Source organism: Alligator mississippiensis, chromosome 8, assembly GCF_030867095.1.
Source record: "Alligator mississippiensis isolate rAllMis1 chromosome 8, rAllMis1, whole genome shotgun sequence".
Classification (NCBI taxonomy): domain Eukaryota; kingdom Metazoa; phylum Chordata; order Crocodylia; family Alligatoridae; genus Alligator; species Alligator mississippiensis.
This window is the reverse complement of record NC_081831.1, coordinates 82169288-82187746: the sequence shown is the minus strand read 5'-3', so window position 1 is coordinate 82187746 and position 18459 is coordinate 82169288. Positions and strand designations below refer to the sequence as shown.

At 51.6% G+C, this 18459-nt stretch overlaps 1 protein-coding gene across 3 annotated transcripts in view; it reads left to right on the top strand.

Annotated features, from left to right (window-relative positions):
* Nucleotides 1–18459, top strand: part of PLS3 (plastin 3) — a 57417-nt gene that overhangs the window by 1083 nt on the left and 37875 nt on the right. The window contains exon 1 of one of the 3 annotated variants that reach the window (XM_059732928.1): nucleotides 10654–10834. The exons of 1 other annotated variant lie outside the window; for it this stretch is intronic. The gene's annotated coding sequence lies outside the window, so the exon portion shown is untranslated. Of the gene's footprint in view, nucleotides 1–10653; nucleotides 10835–17920; nucleotides 18078–18459 lie in introns of those variants that run through there. One more of the 3 variants, XM_059732926.1, reaches the window with a different exon arrangement.

Genomic DNA, 18459 nt, shown 5'->3' with positions numbered 1-18459 from the left:
GAGCTGAGAAAAGACAGAGGCGGTATTTTCAGCCCAGGCCAAAAAAAAAGATGTTGGGACTTAAAATAGACCCGTGCAGACTGTGCTGCGCCGATTTAAATGTGCTAAAGAGGAAACTAAAAATACGCGCCAAGGCTGGAGCACCGATTTGGGACGATGGCTGACTTTTTGGCATAAACAAGCTTTTGCGGCTTTTAAAACCGGAAGCACGCTCGGCTCGTGTAAATGAAAATTCCCCAAAGAGACGTGTCTGCGTCTCTGGAGAGAGGTACGGCCCTTTTCCAAGATGTGAAGCGCCCATGGGACAGGAGCGGGAGGTGGTACGCATTGGTCCTGCTGGCACCGGACGGGTCCAGGCTCTACACAATCCCAGTCCCTTTGTGTGTCCCCAGGCACGTTTCGGTACTGACATGGGGAGCTCGGCCACGTAGACTGCTAGATCTAAAGGTCTCGGCACGTGTCGGGGTTTGGGCGATGTCCGCAGCGTTGTGGCACGAGTGTCTTGCACGTGCAGTGAAAAGGAACGGCAGTGTCATGTCTTACGGCGATATCTGTTCCTGGACCGACTGTGCGGTTGGGATAAAGTCAGGCGAGTTTTCAAATGCTTTCAAAAATGTCATCGCAAGGAGCTGGGCGCAGCAGTGGGGAGGGGGTGAGAGAAACTCCCCGGGGGGGACGTGCTAATGCATTAATTATTACCATCCTGCCGACTCCAGAGTCAGATCTGGTTCACTTTAGCTGCAAGTTCGTCCTTTTTTATCACACGCTTCCACCCAACTCCACAGAAGCACCGGTGTGTCTCAATTAGCATTTTGCCTCTTGATTTCAAACTTTAAATTTCCCCAAAAGGGAAATATTGAGGGCTTTTGCTATATTGGCAACCAAAAAAATCAAAGACAATTCTTAGGGAGTTGCATTCAGGATCAGTATCAGTTATTTAAACATATGACTAACAAGTCCTAACCCAGGATTTACGATAAGTGAAAAGTTAAACCTAAGTAACAAAGAAGTTTTCTTTGCTCGAACAAGTGTCGGAAACAGCTGCGATGTTAGCATTGGCACGGCAAACACTGCTACACAATTGCACGTATCGAGCTGGGTTTGAGGCATCTTTCTGATATCGCCATACAGATTAGCTTGAAAAGAAAGCCATTTTTAATTAAGTGAAAACTCTGGAAGGTATTTGAAAACTTCTTCTGGTGACTCCAAGTTTACAAGCCAGTTGGCACCAGACCAGAGCTAAGTTGAAATCGGTTCGAAATTCGCCGAGCTTTATGTCTGCTGGAGAGCAAACTTCCTGAATCATTTTGTTTCGAGTCAGCGGGCGATACAAGTAGCTTCCCTTCTTGTTACCAGTGATTTCTGTGCATCCGGATGATACAAAAGTCTCTCATTTCCCTGTGTGCTTAGCTGTAGTAATGAACAACAGGGTTTCTCTGCCTTCTGCTCTCCAAATATTTAGCCAGGCATCTGTTGACATTTGAGGAGAGGATTACTTCATAAGCAAAGTTGTCAACATTTGTTTGCATGCATTGACCCGCTCGTGGCTGAACTTTGCATAAAAATGGCACTGTCAGCCTATGGAAAAACCCGGTCCGGAGGCCTGTCAGAGCAGGGTGGCGTGGTGCGGGTGGCACGATGTCAGACTACCCTAAATTCGCTGCTCGTGCGCTCACGTGGAGTCGAGTCACCCCGGGATGGCACTTTGTGCCGGTTCAAAGCGCCAGGCTTGGCTGCGCTCGGGTCTCCAAAAGCAAGGAGATGAGCAAAGAAGGGCCGTGCCGGTGTTGAACAGCAGCTGTGATGCTAGAGGGGATTTGGGGACACACCTGAGCCCGCTGGTGTTTCCCTGCTTTGGTCCCCCCTCTTCTTCTAGGAGCAACGCTGAACCTGGAGGTGCTTTGCAGTGCACAGGGCAGGAAGATGGTCCTGTCCTTCCCTTGGTTCAAGGAGGGGTGGAGGGAAGGGGAGGCCTGAGCCCTCCTCGGCCTCGGGAGGTGCTGGGTGGAGGGAGGAGTGGTTGGCCTGTGCTGGAGTGGGAGAAGTGCAGCACCCGAGGAGGAGATGCTCAGCTTTTCCCTCTTATGGTGTGACTCTGTTTGCATTTCTGCACTTTCAACAAGCAGCCCTCCCTTTGGATCCCTCCCCACCTGCGAGATCTCAGGACAGCGTGTTTCCAAGCTCCCGTCCTCAAGGTGAGCTACGGCAAAGACGGCAAGGTAAAAATTCACTGTACAGACTAACTGAATGAGACGTGCACGAGCTTTCGTGAGCCGGGACTCCTTCATCAGATGATCCAAGGACCCTTCCTAATATAAGAGAGCATTTGCCAAGGGTGCGGGGTCCCCTGACTCGGAGTGAGTGTGCAGCCCCTGGGAGTTTTGATTCCTCAAAAGGGCTGGACCCTTTCCCCATCCTTACATCGTTTCTCTGCTCCTCGGGCTCGTGCGCTGCTTTGGCCTCCCTCCGCATCTCCCGCCTTTGCATCCAGGCAGCGGTAGGATTCTGCACATGTGATGAGAGCTCACGTCCGGGGCAGGTACCAACTCAGCCCTTGTAATTCAAGGGCTTGTAATTCCCTTGTAATTCAACCCTCCTATTGTAATGCTACTTTCCCTGATGGTTTTTCTAATGGAAAACCCTGAGTCTGCATCTGGGTTTTGGAACCCTTTAAGGCCTTTTCTTTAGATAAAGGCAAAATTTGTAAAAGAAGCTGTTGCAGCATACGGGCAGGAAATGCCACGTGTGTGTACTCAGCACATAGTTTGTAGTGTCTGCCAAGGCTGGGGCTCAGACTTGCTGAGAAGTGGTCATAGCTTGTCCTGTCGAGTCTCTTGGGTGCTGTGGTGGAAGTCTGCTCAGGCCAGAGGATGCAGGCAAAGTGTGAAGCTTGCACACGCACATTTCTCTGTCCTTACCCCATCCTTGGGCTCCATCAGAGCTCGAGAGCTGCACTTCACCCTGAATAGCTTTTCCCAGGGGGACGGTGGGTGCCGTGGGACATCGGAGAGCAGCCTGAGTGGAGACTGGGGCCACGGCTTGAGCCATAGGTATCCATATACATGGAAGTGTGTGTGTGTGTGAGTTGTAGATATCCATATACATGGAAGTGAGTGTGTGTGTGTGTGCTGTAAGGTATTTATATACATGTGTGTGCATGCTGTACGTATCCATATGCATGGAAGTGCGTGTGTACATATATGCATTGGTTGTGGTTTTTAAGGGGTCGGTCTCAGCATCTCTCTCAAATGACTCTCATGAATTTGGGTGGCTGACCCTACCAATGACAGCAAAGTTTGAGACAAACCCGAGGAGCGCGTGGACTTCAGAGCAGGTCAGACAGCCGGCTGCTAAAGAGTGGCCGGCAGAGCCTTCACTAGCAGAGCCGAGTACGGAGAGGGGTGCAGGGATGGAGGTCTGTATAACTATTGCAAACTCCTTTTAAATACAGGCAGGCAGGCAGGCAATAAAAGGACTCAGTGCTCCTAGGCCTTTCGATATAAACTGGTCTGACGAGAGATTGTATGTCTGAAAAGAGCTCAGCGCAGCTAGCATTTCCTGGCCATCTCGTGCTTTTCTCAACTTGTTCCCTTCGGGGCCCAAAACTCACTTGATCCTGAGCTGGGACAACCTGGGGAAGTGGCCCACTCGTGTTTTGTGACCCGAGGTGACTTTGGCTAACTAAAGTGCTGCTTCATGTGATGCGCTGTTGCTCTGGAAATACTGGGAGCGGAGTAACTCGGAGCAATGGCCAAACCATGATAGCCACGCACAATTGAGTGCCACAGCAGGTTTTGGGGGCAGTGAGCTCAAGAAGTCGTTAGCTGGATGTACAGAAGATGAGTTACATTCATTACATTTATTTGTTGCTGACCCAACTGTTGTGTTGAGTAGTCCCTGATGGGACTAACTGGGCACTGGCTTTTAGGGGTCTGGCAAGATGGCCATGTACACGCGCCTCATTTCTTGTTATCTTGCCAGAGACAGGACATGGGCTAAGCGGACCTTTGGTCTGACCTAATATGTCACTCTTCGGCCGTGTCTACACAAGATGCTTAATGCGCAGTAGCCTAACGGCACCGCGCAGTAGTGCATCACTGTACGACAGTGCTAATACGCTGCTGCACGGCATCATTAGGCGACTGCGCAGCAGTGTCACTTAAAAGGCGGTTGTGGCGCTACTGCGCAGTAACTCTAGCTACCACGCATTTACTTAGCACTTCATTAAGCAAGTACTGAATTAAATGCGCAGTAACTACTGTGCATTAATGAGCGTGTAGACGCGATTTGTGTTTGATAGCTCAGCTGGCGAAGAGCAATTTCTTTCCTCCCCCTCCACACGTGCACCTGGCCTCTACTACCCGAAACAGCTGTTCGCAGGCAAATCCCTGGGACGCCAGAGAGAAAGGGAGGACATTCACGATGTGAGGGCAAAGACTGATCTAGTTCTGTTAATATTTACTCACAGTTGTCAGCTCCAGCTTAGATATTTTGCAGGCTCCCCAAAGTCATGGCGCACAGCTGATAGGGTTAATATTTATTTTGTACCCTTATGTCTTGAAGGCTCTCCTTTCAAGTGTACCAAAACCTCTCTTCCATCACCGAAGGAGAGGTCTGTGCAAGTCCCTGGAGCGTGACTGCAACTCTTCGGTGTTTTTACGTGAGCACCTTTACATTTTAAGCTTGATGTAGCTTAAATTTAAATTAGTGAAGTGCAAAGGCTGACACCCTGGACCTTCCCCTCAAAGCTTGGGACAGCACAGACCCCTACTATCAGCCCTTCCCTTAGCTATATCACTTGCTAATTAACTTATTACACATCTTTAATCATATACACTTTCCAGGTTTTTGTATGTATAGAAGCAAGGTTTTTATTTTATTTTATTTTATTTTATTTTATTACTGAGCCAACTGTAAAGGCAGGAGAGATGTTAGACAGCTTTTGGGCACAAAGCAGCCTGAAAAAAGACACTTGGTGTCCGAAAGTTTGTCTAACATTTCTCCCAGCTACACAGCTGGTCCAGTATAAGTTATTGCCAGAAAACCTTGCTTCTCTCATGTTTCCTGGACCGGCCAGGCCACAGCCCTCCAGCCCTACTATGCCAGACAACGTGGGTATACTCTGTATATCCTACAACAGGACGGAGTCTCTGTGTAGTAAAGAGCATTGTAGTGCCCATAAGAAGTTTGAGTCCACCTTTCCAATCAAGTAGAGAAATGTCCTTCCAGGTATTTGGCTTGACTGTAAAGTCTGAAATGTTGGACTATGCTGTATCTTATACGTCAGCCCTGGTGATCTGCCGGGCTTCAGATACCCGTGGCTCTTGCCTTTTGGGAGTCAGATCAGAGTTGTTTCAAAACCAACAGTGAGTGGGTAGCTAGGTGTACCAAGAGGACTAAAATTTGTAGAGCAAGCTTTTAAAATGGCTTGCTAGTCCGTCTTTTGTTGATGAGAGTCAAGACATCATGCTGTTAGGTTGCATTTTTCTTTAGGGGGTCACCTCCTTTTCCTGTCCTAGCCATTGCTTTCTCTCCTTCTATAAATCCAGGCATCCTTGGCCCTGAATCCTGAACTGTGTAGAGGGCATTATTTTATGGGGAGCGAGAGCAACAGTTTCGAGCCCCCACCTACAACCTGTTGTGGATGCCGATGTTGGGTATCTGGAGGTTTCACGTCTGCTGCTTGCTTTCTGCTTGGTTGGTGAATGCAGCCGCCCTCCGCCGTCCCTTCTGCACGGGGGCATGGAGGGCGGCTGTTTCGTGCATGTAGCCCTCCCACTAATTAAATGTGTGGAGCTTTCCTGGAGGAAGGAATTAATTGCTTAACTCAGTGGTACTCTTTAGCCTCAAGGCACCCATTGTTAGCTTGGAGGCGCCCCTCGGAAAATGCCAGCCCTGTTTTCCCTTTTTCCAGACAACAGAAAAATACTAGGGCAATTCTTCTCTTGCAAAAGAACTGTTCAGCATGCATTTAACACTGAATTCCTGTTTGAAATCTCTTGCGAGTCGTGTTTGCACACCTAACCGTGCACCTTTGGAGGGGTCTCGAGGCACCCCGGAGGGACCACGACACCCTGGTCAGATGAGAATCACTGGTTTCGTTCCACCGCCTGCCTGGCTTCTGCTTTCACCATCAAGATACAATAGCAATTTATTTTGCAATGGGGGGTAAAGTACAGCATGCTAATTAGTTGGGAAACAACAATGTGGGAGAAATCCAGGGGCTTATCAGTTTATGGTGGCAGCTTCCCACGTGAAGGCAATCTTTACCAGCACGGTGTAAAGAGGGAAGTGTTAGCTCATCCGAGCTGCACGCCGCTGTCCTCTTGGATCCGCACAGCCCACGTGCTTTCTCTCCTGCCTCCTCTCTAGACTTCCTGGCTCCTATAAAACGACAGATGGTTTATGTGGGTCCACGCAAGTAACCTGCAGCTTTGCAGCGATAGTAGAGGATGCTTCAGCATGTTTGCCGATGTTTCGCACTTCCGTGGGCATAACGCTAAGGAGTGCAATAGATGCTTTTAATGCCAGTGTGAAGCTAGGGATGTGGCTGACTATATAAGTTGGAGTTGATTTTTCAGTCTGTTCCTCAGCCAGACACAATCTGTCTAGCATTGCCCTCCCTCCCGGTCCTCACTAAACGGGTGTAGGAGGAAGCTCGTGAGTGTACAGAGCGGTCACTGTCTGCAGAGGTGCCCGAGGGTGCCCGTCTCCAACACACTGGCAAGCCTTTCATTTCTTATCATGGGAATAGTCTGTGTTAACAAAGATACCACAAGTGGCCTTCAAGCCTGCAGTGTGCTAGTAAGAAAGGCTTGGCGTGGGATCGAGTGGACCAGCCGTGTACTTGGACTTCACATGGACTTGTTGTTTAAAGCTTTTCCTCCACTAAGTGACCCCTGAGTAATACTGTGCTGTTTCTAGCCCTGAGCCTTGTTTCTGGTCTGCTTGCTGTACTCCTGCGTACGAAAGAAAGACCGACTCTGTTTTCTTAACGATGCCGTTGTCCAGACGAGCTGGGTCATGTGTGCAGCGACATGAAATAACTACGCACAAACCGTTTAGGAGAGGGAGGCAATAGAAGTGCCTGCTGTTTTGCACCGCTCTTCTCGAGGCTGAAAGCACAGCCGCCTTGTAGAAGTAGTTATCTGGCCCCGGACGTGTTAGAACGACGCTTAACCCCGAGCAAGCTAGCAGCGGCGTGCACAGCCCTTGGGCCTGGATTAATGGGATGAGTCAATGCACTGAAGGAAGTGATGCTTGTGTGAGTAGTTGGGGAAGCCAAGGGGTACAAAGGCAAAGGCATTTTTGAAGTCAAATCCAACTGGATGATGATCAGCTTAACAACTTGCTTTGCAGCTTTGTGCCCTCCAGGGTAGAGGGTCTAAGGGGTCTCTGGTAGGGTGGCCATCGTAGAGGACATGCTGCTTTTCTTCTACTCTGGCCTCTATTGATACGAAACCCAACTCCTCTGTTTTTCTCTTTGAGAGAAACTTATTTTCCTCTTCAAGAAAAGGACATAAGGCGTCAGGTTTCGTATCAATACAGGACAACCGGACTGTCCTCTGTGATGGCCGCCCTAGTCATGCTATTTCCAGTAGCAGTCGTCGCGCTTGGATTGGAGCGTGTCTCCTAACTCAACGCCCGGTCTCAACGTCCAGCGCGTGCAATGAGGGGACGCCACCGCAGCCCTCGGGAAGTTGTTCTCACTGCCCGTCCTGTTCAGGGCAAAGGAAATGCATTTTCTTTCTCGTCTGAATTTGTCCGTGCCTTAGCTTCCAGCCCTTGGATCTCGATGTCTACCAGATGGAAGGACCCTGCAGTCTCACCCCTGCACCGAGCAGGGAGGTACGGGCTACGTTCAGGCTGCCCTTCCAGCTCTCTTTTGACTCTTGCTCTCAGGCACGTTTGCCAGCCCTTGCATTGCTCTCCTGGCTTTTCTTGTAACCCTCTTGCACTCTCCGCCGTCCTTCCCGAAGCATGGAGGCCAGAAACGGGCACGGCGTGCAAATACAACGAGCTCGCATTCCTCGAAGAGAACAGATCGCAGCCAGTAAGCCATGGCCACCGGACGGACGTTGGTCTTGTGGAGCAGAAAGGCGGGTTGGCCTGGGAACACCCCATCTCCTCCGGGATAGAAACGACGTGCTTTCCAGCCAGCCAAAAGCTGTGCACAGGATGTTCACGTCTCGGATGGTTCTGGGCCGTTGGCAGCTATGGGAAGCCCCTCATCTACAGAGAGCCGCCGAAGGTCTGTTTGTCATTAATTCGGCAGCAGCTGCTATAGTAATCGCCCTCGAGGAGGCTTGCGAACGTTAAGCGTCCGACTGCAGGCCGGCAAAAGCAAAGTAACTGGGTTATGGCTGAACGCTGGCTGCCGTTCTGGCCTTGAGTTCTTGCCGCGCTTTGGAGGAGACTTGGGGAGCGGGAGCTGGAGCATATATTGTGGTGCATCACGTTGCTGGTTAGGCGGGCGACTGCCGGGCCCGGTCCCGGTACCTGGGGTATCCGTTCACAGCAGTGGGTCTGATCTCCCTTCCCGCATGGAGTCGACTGGGGATGGACGTGTCTTGCTTTATTGCTCCTTGCCTTTTCTGGTTCAGATCTTGGATTTTCCCACTTTTTAAGTGCCTGCCTGTTTCCGCTACTTCTGGCAGGGAAAAAGCACTTGCTGTCGATCGTTGTGACATCCCAGTGTCTTGCGCACAAAATCGATTTAGTGGTTCAGAAAAACCTCTGGCACTTCTTTCTTTTCAGAGAAGGGTGATATTTGCGGGGAGGGGGCGAATAAGCCTGGTCTGGCAGTCAAAGGGGTGGTTTTGGGTTGTGGGCTGTCGAAAGGTGTGGGTTCGCACAGCGACACGCTCCTATCGGTAGTTTGTGTTTTAGCTTTGCATGATGAAGCGGTTTCTGTTGCACTTGCCCCAGATGACCCTAATTCGTGATACCTTTTTGTGATCGACATCTGTTCACTTCCAGCAGCGGGGAGTGTGACTGCCCGCTCTCTCCAGCCACCCCAGGCAGGAGGTCCCAGGGCTTCAGGGGCCTGATCCTGCACGACAGCGGTCCCAGTGCTGGGGTGCACATCTGCACGTGGGGTGTCCCCTGCATGCAGACACGTGTCCCAGTTTGGGCAGTGTGCAACCCTGGAGGACAACAGCCCCAGTGATGTCTGTAGACGTTGAGGAACGAGATGCACTGATCGCACTCTAAAGATGATGTCTGTCTCCAGCCCAAACAGGTTCTCTGGGGAAACGAGGTTGAAGAAAGCCCCACTTGTGCTCTGGTGTTAACACGAGACCAAATATAAAAGAATGACAAATATTTAGATGGGAGATAAAGGGGCTTGTGATCCCATAGCCGGGGGACTGCAGATCAGGGGAACGGGGGGATTTCAAGCGGGAGACGTACGACTGTGTCCGCTCCGATCCTCCGTCCTGGGGTAGGGAGCGGAGCTCGTGACGCCGTGCAGGTGGGTTACGCGTGCGGAGATAACCGTGATCAGGTGCAAAACGCCAGTCTTAATATTCCTCTGCTTTCTTAGCGTTCAGGGTAGACGGCAAAGGGTTGGCATCCAAACAGACCAGCCAGGAGACTCGTGTTTCTGTTCTTCCAGCCCTGACGTTACGTGGAGATGCCTGTTGCAATGCCGAGACGCTTCCGGACCCCGAAACGGACTTGGCTTTTACTACAGACGGGACTTTGCTCTTAGGCTCCTGCCTTGAGAACGACTTGCAGGTTGTTTTGTTTGTAACTGAGATCTATCTTGTCGTCAAGATAATGGGTACGTGCTAGGTAATTAGAGGGAAGGTAGGCTCGTCCTACACAAACCACCCTGCCGGCTTGCTCAAGACCGGGCAGTGCCAGGTGAGGTGCACACCCTTCATATTCCCGGGCCCGTTGCGCCTGCCTTTCTCCATCCTGCCCATCTTGAACTCGTTGCAGTCTGATGCAGATGCAACCTGTGGAGGAAGCTGCTTCCAGCCCCGGCTGCCTGGTTGTGTAGGAGCCTGCTTGAGCCGGGCTTGGTCCCCTCACCTCCTTGCCAGACCTGAGCTCGCGGCATAAACAGCTGTTGAGAGGGATTATTCATTAACGTGCCTTGTCCGCAGCTTGCTAATGTCACAGAGCTGCATGTCAGCCTGCTTTTCCTCGCCTGCCGGTGCTCACTCGATTGCAGGGAATGAAATGACTGCTGCTGCGTCCAGAATCGCTGGAGGAGCATCCCAAATTCCCCTGGCTCCGGGACCGTGCTGACCGACTGACCGGGATTTGGGATCGAGCCTGCTGCAATTAATATTGTGCGTGCCGACCGCTCGCCCGGGTATTGTTCTGCAGCAAGAACACGACTCCTGGCGCCGTGTTGACTCGCGCTATCTTCCCCGCTAATCTCCTGTCGAGGGTTTGTGGGATATTTGTGTTTTAAACGGGGCGGTGGCTTGGCGATTCCAGCACCCTGGCTGTTGTCCCAGAGGCAGGCTTACATATTTCTGTGTGCTGGAGCTCGAACACAAGCGCGACGGTCAGGAAAATCTGTCACTGTTTTTCTTGGGTGAAAGCAGTGTTTGTCTTCTGCTGTGACTGCTGGGCAGCGCTGCCGCGCCGCCCCGAATGGCTGCAGTCAAGCCACTCGGTGCCTCGACCCAGCACAGAACAAGGGGCTTGTGTCCATCCGCGCGTGGTGGTTTCAGGGGCTGAGCTAACGGCAGCTGTCTCCCAAGTCACTTCTCCCTGGATCTTGCACAAAAACGTTTCGCTTTCGAGGCCCTGTTAAATGACCCCAATGCCTCTGAGGGCCTAACGAAGCACCTGAGCAGCGTGGGAGCGCACGGAGGTAAGTAATCGGGGTGCTTTTTTTTTGTGGGCGAGAAATAGGCAGACAAAACGCTTGGGGTAGAGGTGAGATCTTATTCGACCAACTAAATAGTTGCAAAAAAAAAAAAGAAAAAGTTTTTTCTTTGCAAGCTTTCAGGCTCAGACACCCATCATCAGGCAAAGGAGGAACCGAAGATGTTAAGAGTTCTCCCAGGTGGAAATAGAGAAGTATGAATAGAGAAAAAGGGGCAGGAGAAGGGGAGGCGATGAGCAAGCTGGCGCTGGCGCTTCCTGTCTGTGCCACGGGGTCCCTCGTGGACACTGCCTGGGTGCAGGAGCGCGGTCTGGGACGGGGGCACGTTTGCCATCGGCTCCTGTGACTTGCAGGGTCTGACTCTGCAGCCTGAACTTCAGCTTGCTCCACTTGCAGCCTCTCCACAGCGTTTTTGGCAAGGGACGCTGCTTCCCTTTCCTTCGGGGGAGAGAGGAGGTCCCGGCGCTTCCGGCCTTTGGTTGCCCCTCTCTCATTCTTGCTGATTTAACGTCGAGCCCAGAGTTTTTGCTGGGCCCGTGCCACTGCTTAATTAAAACCAAATGCTGTAGGAAATGCTAGGCTGCTGGACGAATCGCTCTGGAGCTTGCAAAACGCTCAGCTGCTGCCTTGCTCGGGAGGTTTTTAGAGCCTTACTCTCTCAATCCAACCCTCTTGGAGAAAACGGCATCGCCTGGGTGTCCCGGCCTCCACCGAAGAGTTGTGGGGTGATGTCTTGTACCTTCTTGGCTAGCCCTACGCTTGCACCCCTGCCCGACTCTCAAACAGCTACCGGTTAAGCCCGTGCCGTTATACCTCTCACAGATTTCGACTTCCAGATGTTTAATTCTTACATCAGGCAAAGTATTTTTGTAGGTGATCTCTTTTACTGGATCTCTGTGCCTGGGATAATGTTAGCCGTGCTTCTGAATGCAGGGTGCTCTTCATCAGCTCGTAGAAATAGCTTCCTCCGCCGGATAGACCGAACCTCGGGGCTTGTTTTCGGGTGTGCAGTGGACCCCCCTCGCCCCCCTTTTGCATTGGAGACTTTTGCAAACAAGACTCATTTTTGAAACTTGGTATTTTTAAACCGAGCTTCTAAATGGAGTGAAGTCACCAAGGAAGGGAAGATGCGAGTGAGAGTGTGGTTTGGGACGTGGCCCTCAGGTGCAGGGAGATACCTACGGAGATTTTCCACCGAGAGGTGGGGGAAAGCCATCGGGTTCACTCGACTTCCCTCTGGAGCCCTCGATGCCCGATGAGGAGCTGGACCGTGAACTCCACCCCGATGCATCGCTGCTTCTGGCCCTGCCTGATGCTCGAGCTGTCTGCCCCGGGAGCAATTCCCGAGGCGTTTGAGATGACTCTTCCCATGGGGGTGGGAATAGAGGTGGAAACCACGTCTCTGAGCAGACTGGACTGTCCGCGTGCTTGTAACGCGGCTCTGGGCATAATGCAGTTTTAATGCAAGTGTTTTTTAATGCACGATCCTTCAGGATCTGCTTTGTGGGATTTTGCGGGTCTCTGAGTGCTACGTGGAAGGCTTGAAGTCCTCGCAGTGCTGTCTGCCCCCAAAGAAATCTTGGGCCGACGGGTGCTGCTCTGCCGATGGGAAGTGTAACGGGTGATGGCTTGCATTGGGCACGTGAACTGGGATCGTTTGCGTTGCACAGAGCTGCTGAAAGGTATCCGGCGCAACGACATCCAAGAACTTGATGGACTAGTAGGAGTTGAGGAGACCAGCTGCAATACCTGCAGGAAAAACCGGAGCGCATGGTTTGAAGCTAGACATCCAGGAGTGGCTCAAAGGTGCCTTGAAAGCTGATCCCTGACTTAACTAGTTTTGCTAGGACGAGTGAATGGGCCAAGACGACTGAACAGAAATCTGACCGCTGCCTCAAAGGACGACTGGCCATGCAGAGCACGGTGGCTCGTGACACCGATGGGCTCGGACTTGCCTACCCGCGTACGGCAGGAATAGTTAGGACGCGATTTCCAGCTTGGCAGCAGGTGAGATGACTAGTAGTTGCGTTTCTCTGGTAGGTGAAATGCCTGTGGGTTTGGCCTTCCCAGTTCTCTCGGCATACAGAATACCAGCCCCGCCTCGCTCCCTGAAGGCCTGCGCTAACTCCATCGGCATTATCATTGCGGGTTGCGTATTGGGGAAGGATATTATTAAGCATCTCCTGACCTCCGGTTTTCCGTAATTGGCAGTTCTGCTGCAGTCCTGATTCATCTTGAGCCACATCCCCTTCACCGGAGCAGTCTTGCTTCGAAGATTACAGCAATTTACTTTCCCCTTAGTAATTTAATCTAGTTCTTGTGCAGTCAAGTTGCTGACATTCAGTGTGTCTCAAGGGGGAAAAAAATCTAATAGCAAGTAAATCCATGAGGGATTTAATCAAAATGGGCTGGAACCATTTTTAAAAGCCCTGGTAAAAGCACCTGTTTTGTATTGTGGTGTCTGTTGCAGAAGTAAACTTGGCAGTGAAAGATCAGAGCGTGAACAGCTGATAACGGCGCAGACTTGAGCCGCCGCTGTTCATATTACAGAAAATCCCCCTCTTTCCCTGTTTTGGAGAGCTTTCTGCTTTCCCTTTAACACGCGAGACCAGCACAAAGACGTCTTCAGGTTCCTGCACATCAGTTTACGCTCTTCTCGCATCCATAATGGCTAGCTTTATCTTGCAGGTCTTAAGAATAAAAGACAGATCGGTTTTGATTCCCCTCGCCCACCCTGCATGTCAAAAAAGAGCTTGTGGCGTGAAAGTAGGGGTGGGTGTGTGGGGCTCGGGGTGGCCCCTGGGAATTAAGTGCTTGTTATTAAAGAGGAATTAATTCCCAAGCACGTATGCGCGCGCGGGGTGCATTTCCATCCGTATGGGGGGCCGTTTGCCTAAAGCTATTCTGGTCCGTTTCCATGTTGCTGCGTCCTCGTGCTTGCCCTCCCCGGAGATGGGCATAAATGTCCTAACTAGAACAAGGGCTGGCCTGGATGGACGGTCCCCTGGGGAGAGAGGCACAGCCTGTGTTGGGGGCCTGGCTACACAGGAAGCTTTGGGAGACGGGAGATGCTACTTGCATCTTCATTCCCTTTGCACCCTGCACCCCGCCTCCTGCCTCCAGTTCGGTCTCAATTGCAGTAAAGCGAAAAGGCTTTTCTCGGAAGCCACTTTGCTGTGCGCTCGCCGATGTAGCGCAACGCGCGCCTTGCCGGGGGAAGCTGTACACCGGCTAAAAGTATCGTTGCCTTTTACTTCTGCCTGTGTCCTTCCCACTGCTTGACCTCGGCCTTTGCAGGTCCTGTGGGCAGCGGAGCAGAGATGGGAGCTCCCCCAGCATTGCTGGCATAGACGAGACCCAGGAGACGGCTCCGGGGCTCCTTGGCTCACGTTGCAGGAAGTTTCCTGACCTCTCCTCCACTAACATTTGCCTTGCTGAGGGTAGCGTGGTTGGGAGCTGCCTCTGCAAAAACAGCAAAGGCAAACGAGGGATCAGCAGTTTGCCTGGATTTGTCGTGGCCTGAGCAGACAGGGTCAACCTGGCAGAAAGTCTTGAGACGCGGCTCTGTGCCTGAGGTCATCGGACAGCTTGTTCTTTCCTTCGCTTTCCTTTTCCGCACCCACCTTACGTTTCGGCATGCCATCGGGAGTGACTCAGTATTGAATGTAAAGGCGGTTTCCTGCTGGATCCAGCTGAGCTCATTTCCTGAGGCTGCACCGGGAGTCTGGGAGGCTCTGCATAGAAAACGGCAAGTCACCCTCGGCGGCATCGCGAGCAGGAAATAACCACAGGCTGCCAAAGCCTGCCGTCACCTGCCCTCGCCCGCCACGACCCCAAATCCTGCCATCAAAGGATGCACGAGCTGTCCAGGTTGCTTTGCGCTCGTTCTGCATGCCATGCCATGCAGGTCTCTGATCTAAAAGCAGATGCAAGCTTCTAGGCTCTGTGCTTTTTAAACTAATCAGCTCAAATCGTCATTGAGCAGAGCCGATGCAGGCACGTCTTCCTCGTGGCAGGGCTGGCTCTGGAGAGGACTGGTCTGGAAAAGCTGCTGAAGTTCACAGCACGTAAATGCAGATCCTCGCCCCCGAGTTGTCTCACAGCTGTGCAATGCTGCTGAAGAGAAGGGCCAGGAAATGCATGGGATTTGAATGGGATATCAAAATAGCACGGGGGGGAGCGGGTTACCTCACTTTCTCTTCTTCAGGCTTCCAGCAAGCCTCTGTCTCTGGCCCGGTAGAGTCCTAAACACCTTTAGCTGTTTTCAAATGATCCAAACTTCAGGCCTTGCTGGGGTTTTCTGGGATGCTGGGAGAGCTGGGTGAGATCCGAAGGACGTTTTGCAGCATTTCAAAATGCTTTCCCATACGACTGCGGTGGGGGCTGGTGGGCGCAGCTCTGGGAGCAGTGGTTTAATTCTGCACTGACCTCGCTTCAAGTCCAGCTGCAACGACCAGGGGCCTCGCCACCCCCAGTTTAAACCACCGTTCCCAGTCCCTAGGGTGCAATGTCTGCCACTCGGTGAGTTGAGTGCATGCCGCAGGGCCACAAATTTCCTGGTCTAATCCTGTGTCCCGACACTGGTTTTTTGGCTTTGGGGAAATCGCTTAACTGCTTTGCTAGATGTCTGCAAAAGGAATGATACAGACTGACTTCCTTAGGGAAGGGCCTGGCAACACTTAATTCATTTTGCACGGACTCGTGTTAGAAGTGAGGGGTGGGAAAAGTAGTTTCCCAACCGTGTAGCTCAGAATAATGTGCTTGTGGAGTCGACGGCTGACGAGCGCGCAGCTGGCACTTCAGTCTCTTTTGTACCGAGCGATGGCTTCCTTTCCAAGCCTTTTCTTTTTCAAAGGGAAAGAGAGAATAGAAAGGAAACAAATCGGTGTTTGGACCAGGCTCGAAAACTCCTATTTTGGAAGAGCGGAGGGGAATGCATTCGCCCAGACGGGCTCTAGGAAATGAGATGGGAGTGTCCCTGAAACTGTTTAATCCGCTGGCATCCACCAGCTCGCCCCGGCCTGGGAGTGGTCGAGATCGTGACGCTGGCACCGTCCCCGGTGCTATTTTGGGTTTCTGAGCATAATTACGCGTTGCGCCCACAAGACTGGGTTTCGAGCTATTTGAGGACCGAGCTGCTCTGAGACGATCGGCCGGGGAGGGAACAGAAACAATAGACGTGTCTTCTTTCTTCTTTTTGAACACGAGTGAATGGGTGAATTGCAGCGTGTCGCCCGGCACACGCGGGTCGGGTCGTGTGCCTGGCACAACGAAGGAGCGGGTTGATGGTGACTTGGCCGACTCTTAGATGCAAGAGGGTTGCAACTCATCTTGCAAGAAGACTTGCTCTCTCCAGTTTTTTAACAGCCTGTGCAAAGGCCATTAGGTACAATATCAGAAAGTCTTGCCATGCCTGAACGGTCCCGTGATGAATTTGGGGGAGATGAGACTTGCTGCCATCTGTGACTCTAGCAGAGACCGCAGGAGGACACGAGTGACCTGGCGAAAGTTTCCTTGCTCTCATTGCCTATTTGTAATCACATCTTGACATTAAATTGGGCACAGCTCTGGATAAGACCGAGGGAGCGGGTGATATGCTACGTTAGAGAGACCCCAGCCAATAATTATACCGTAGCGCGGTAGTGGCGTGAATTGGGATAATTCCCCCAAAATGTTGCTGTTAGTCTAGGGCAGAGGGCTGGGGCAAGCAGGATATTTAACATACAAATCTTATTATTTTGGCTCTTCTGGCCTGGTAGGAAAGATCCTGCTCTGTACACCACGCTTCTTCCCAGCGCTTGCAGCTTAGGGGCAGGGTAAGCAATGCTTTTCCTTAGCATCAGGGAAAACCAACTTTTCCTTCTTCGTGGTTGTGGTGGGTTGTGGTCGTGGCTGTGGTTTCCTGATATCCTCCTTGTCCAGCCTCCCTTGGTGCCTGGGAGTAATTAATGCTGGTGCAACTTAATGCAGCCTTTAGACCAGGGGTGAGCAGTTATTGCAGCTGGTGGGCCGCTTAACGAGGTTTGGTGAGCTGTCGAGGGCTGCACCCTTGACATTTGCTCCGCCCCTAATTGCCATCTTGGGGTCAGAAGTCCTGCCCCCTAATCCCTGACCTTTGGCACCAGACCTCCCTCCCCTTGCTCAGGAAATACTCCTTTTTGGGAGGGGGGGGTGCCGTGTTAGAACCAGAAAAAAAACCCAACTCATACCCTAAAAGTCCAACACCTTCTAGAATATATTTTAATTTTATTACAAAATTTATTACAAAATCACGGATCCGGCCCCGGGCCGTATTTTGCCCGCCCCTGCTGTAGCCTGCTCTAATTGACACTGGTTTGGTGCAGCCCGCCCCAGGCAGAGAGCGTGACGCTGGCATTCGTGGCCACGCCGGGGGATCTGGACCCGAATGCCGAAATAGGGGTGTGATTTTTACCATCGTGAGCAAGCTGGCAGTTTTTTCCAGCTGTTAGACGTCACCTGGGTATTTCTCTGCCTCTGATAAAAGCCGTGGATAGAGACCAGGAGGGGCCTGCGGGATTGTTGCTAGTAAAATGCAATGACCCCTCGCTCTGTCCATGCTTCGGCCCAGAGCAGAGGTCTTGCCGATGAGGAGGGAGGGAAAGATGTCTCTGAATCTGAGGTACAGATTAAATCCATAAAATAAATAAATACCCTTTTTGCATCAGCTCTAACTAAGAGCCTGTGGCCCTGTCTGCGTCCCGCAGCTTCCGCTTTCCGTCCAGCTGCAGATGTGAAGCCCGTGCTTTCTGCTGCTTCATGCTTTCCACACAAGGAAGCTTTTATTTCAAACCATTTTTGACGTCCGCCTGCCTTTGAACTGCTCCTATTTTTAACAGGGGTCTGGAGGAGGAGTGCTGATGGGTGTTGTAACTGCTTTGGTTTGGAAAATACACGGGCAGTGTTGTCTCTGGAGATGGGTAGACTGGACTTTTGGAGGTTTTTTTTTAGCAACAAGCTTCCATGCCCTGCGTGCAGGCTCTGACGTGTCCTGCAGCGTGATGCTGGGGTTGTGGCAGCATTTAAATAGCAGTGCTCAAGCAGCACGCTCCCATTTGTCGGCCGGGAGTCATGTGTGTCGCTGCCCGAGTGCCGTCGTAGGAGGAATGCTGGATTTCCAGATTCACTTGGGGTGTGGGCAAAGGTTTCTTTCCTCGGGAGCGATGCAAGGACGCTGCTCCGCTCCTTTCCCCGAGCGGGAGACCCGCAGGTAAGGATGTCTCAGCTGATAGCAATTTAAAACTGACCTGCTGTGCTGGCTTGAAAACACTGGTAGCAGTGTATAAATTTTGAGCATGCTCCGTCGATACCTGTCTTTTTTTTTATTGACTTGTTTTTCTCTGATGCTTTTTGGTATGCAAAGAAAATAACTGTAGTTCAGCTGAATCAAAGAAAAGCCTCTAATAAATGTGTCTGCGAGCTAGAATTAATCTGTGGCTCTGATCCAATATTAACTCTGCGTGCTCGTTGTGCCGCTCGTGCGGAGTGCTTTCATGTGGCTGTTTAAATGGGAAAACAGAGGCATTTTTGAGCTCTTTAAACTAGCCGGAGCGCGGTGTTTTCCGTTGAATGCACACGTCGCTCAGGCTCCT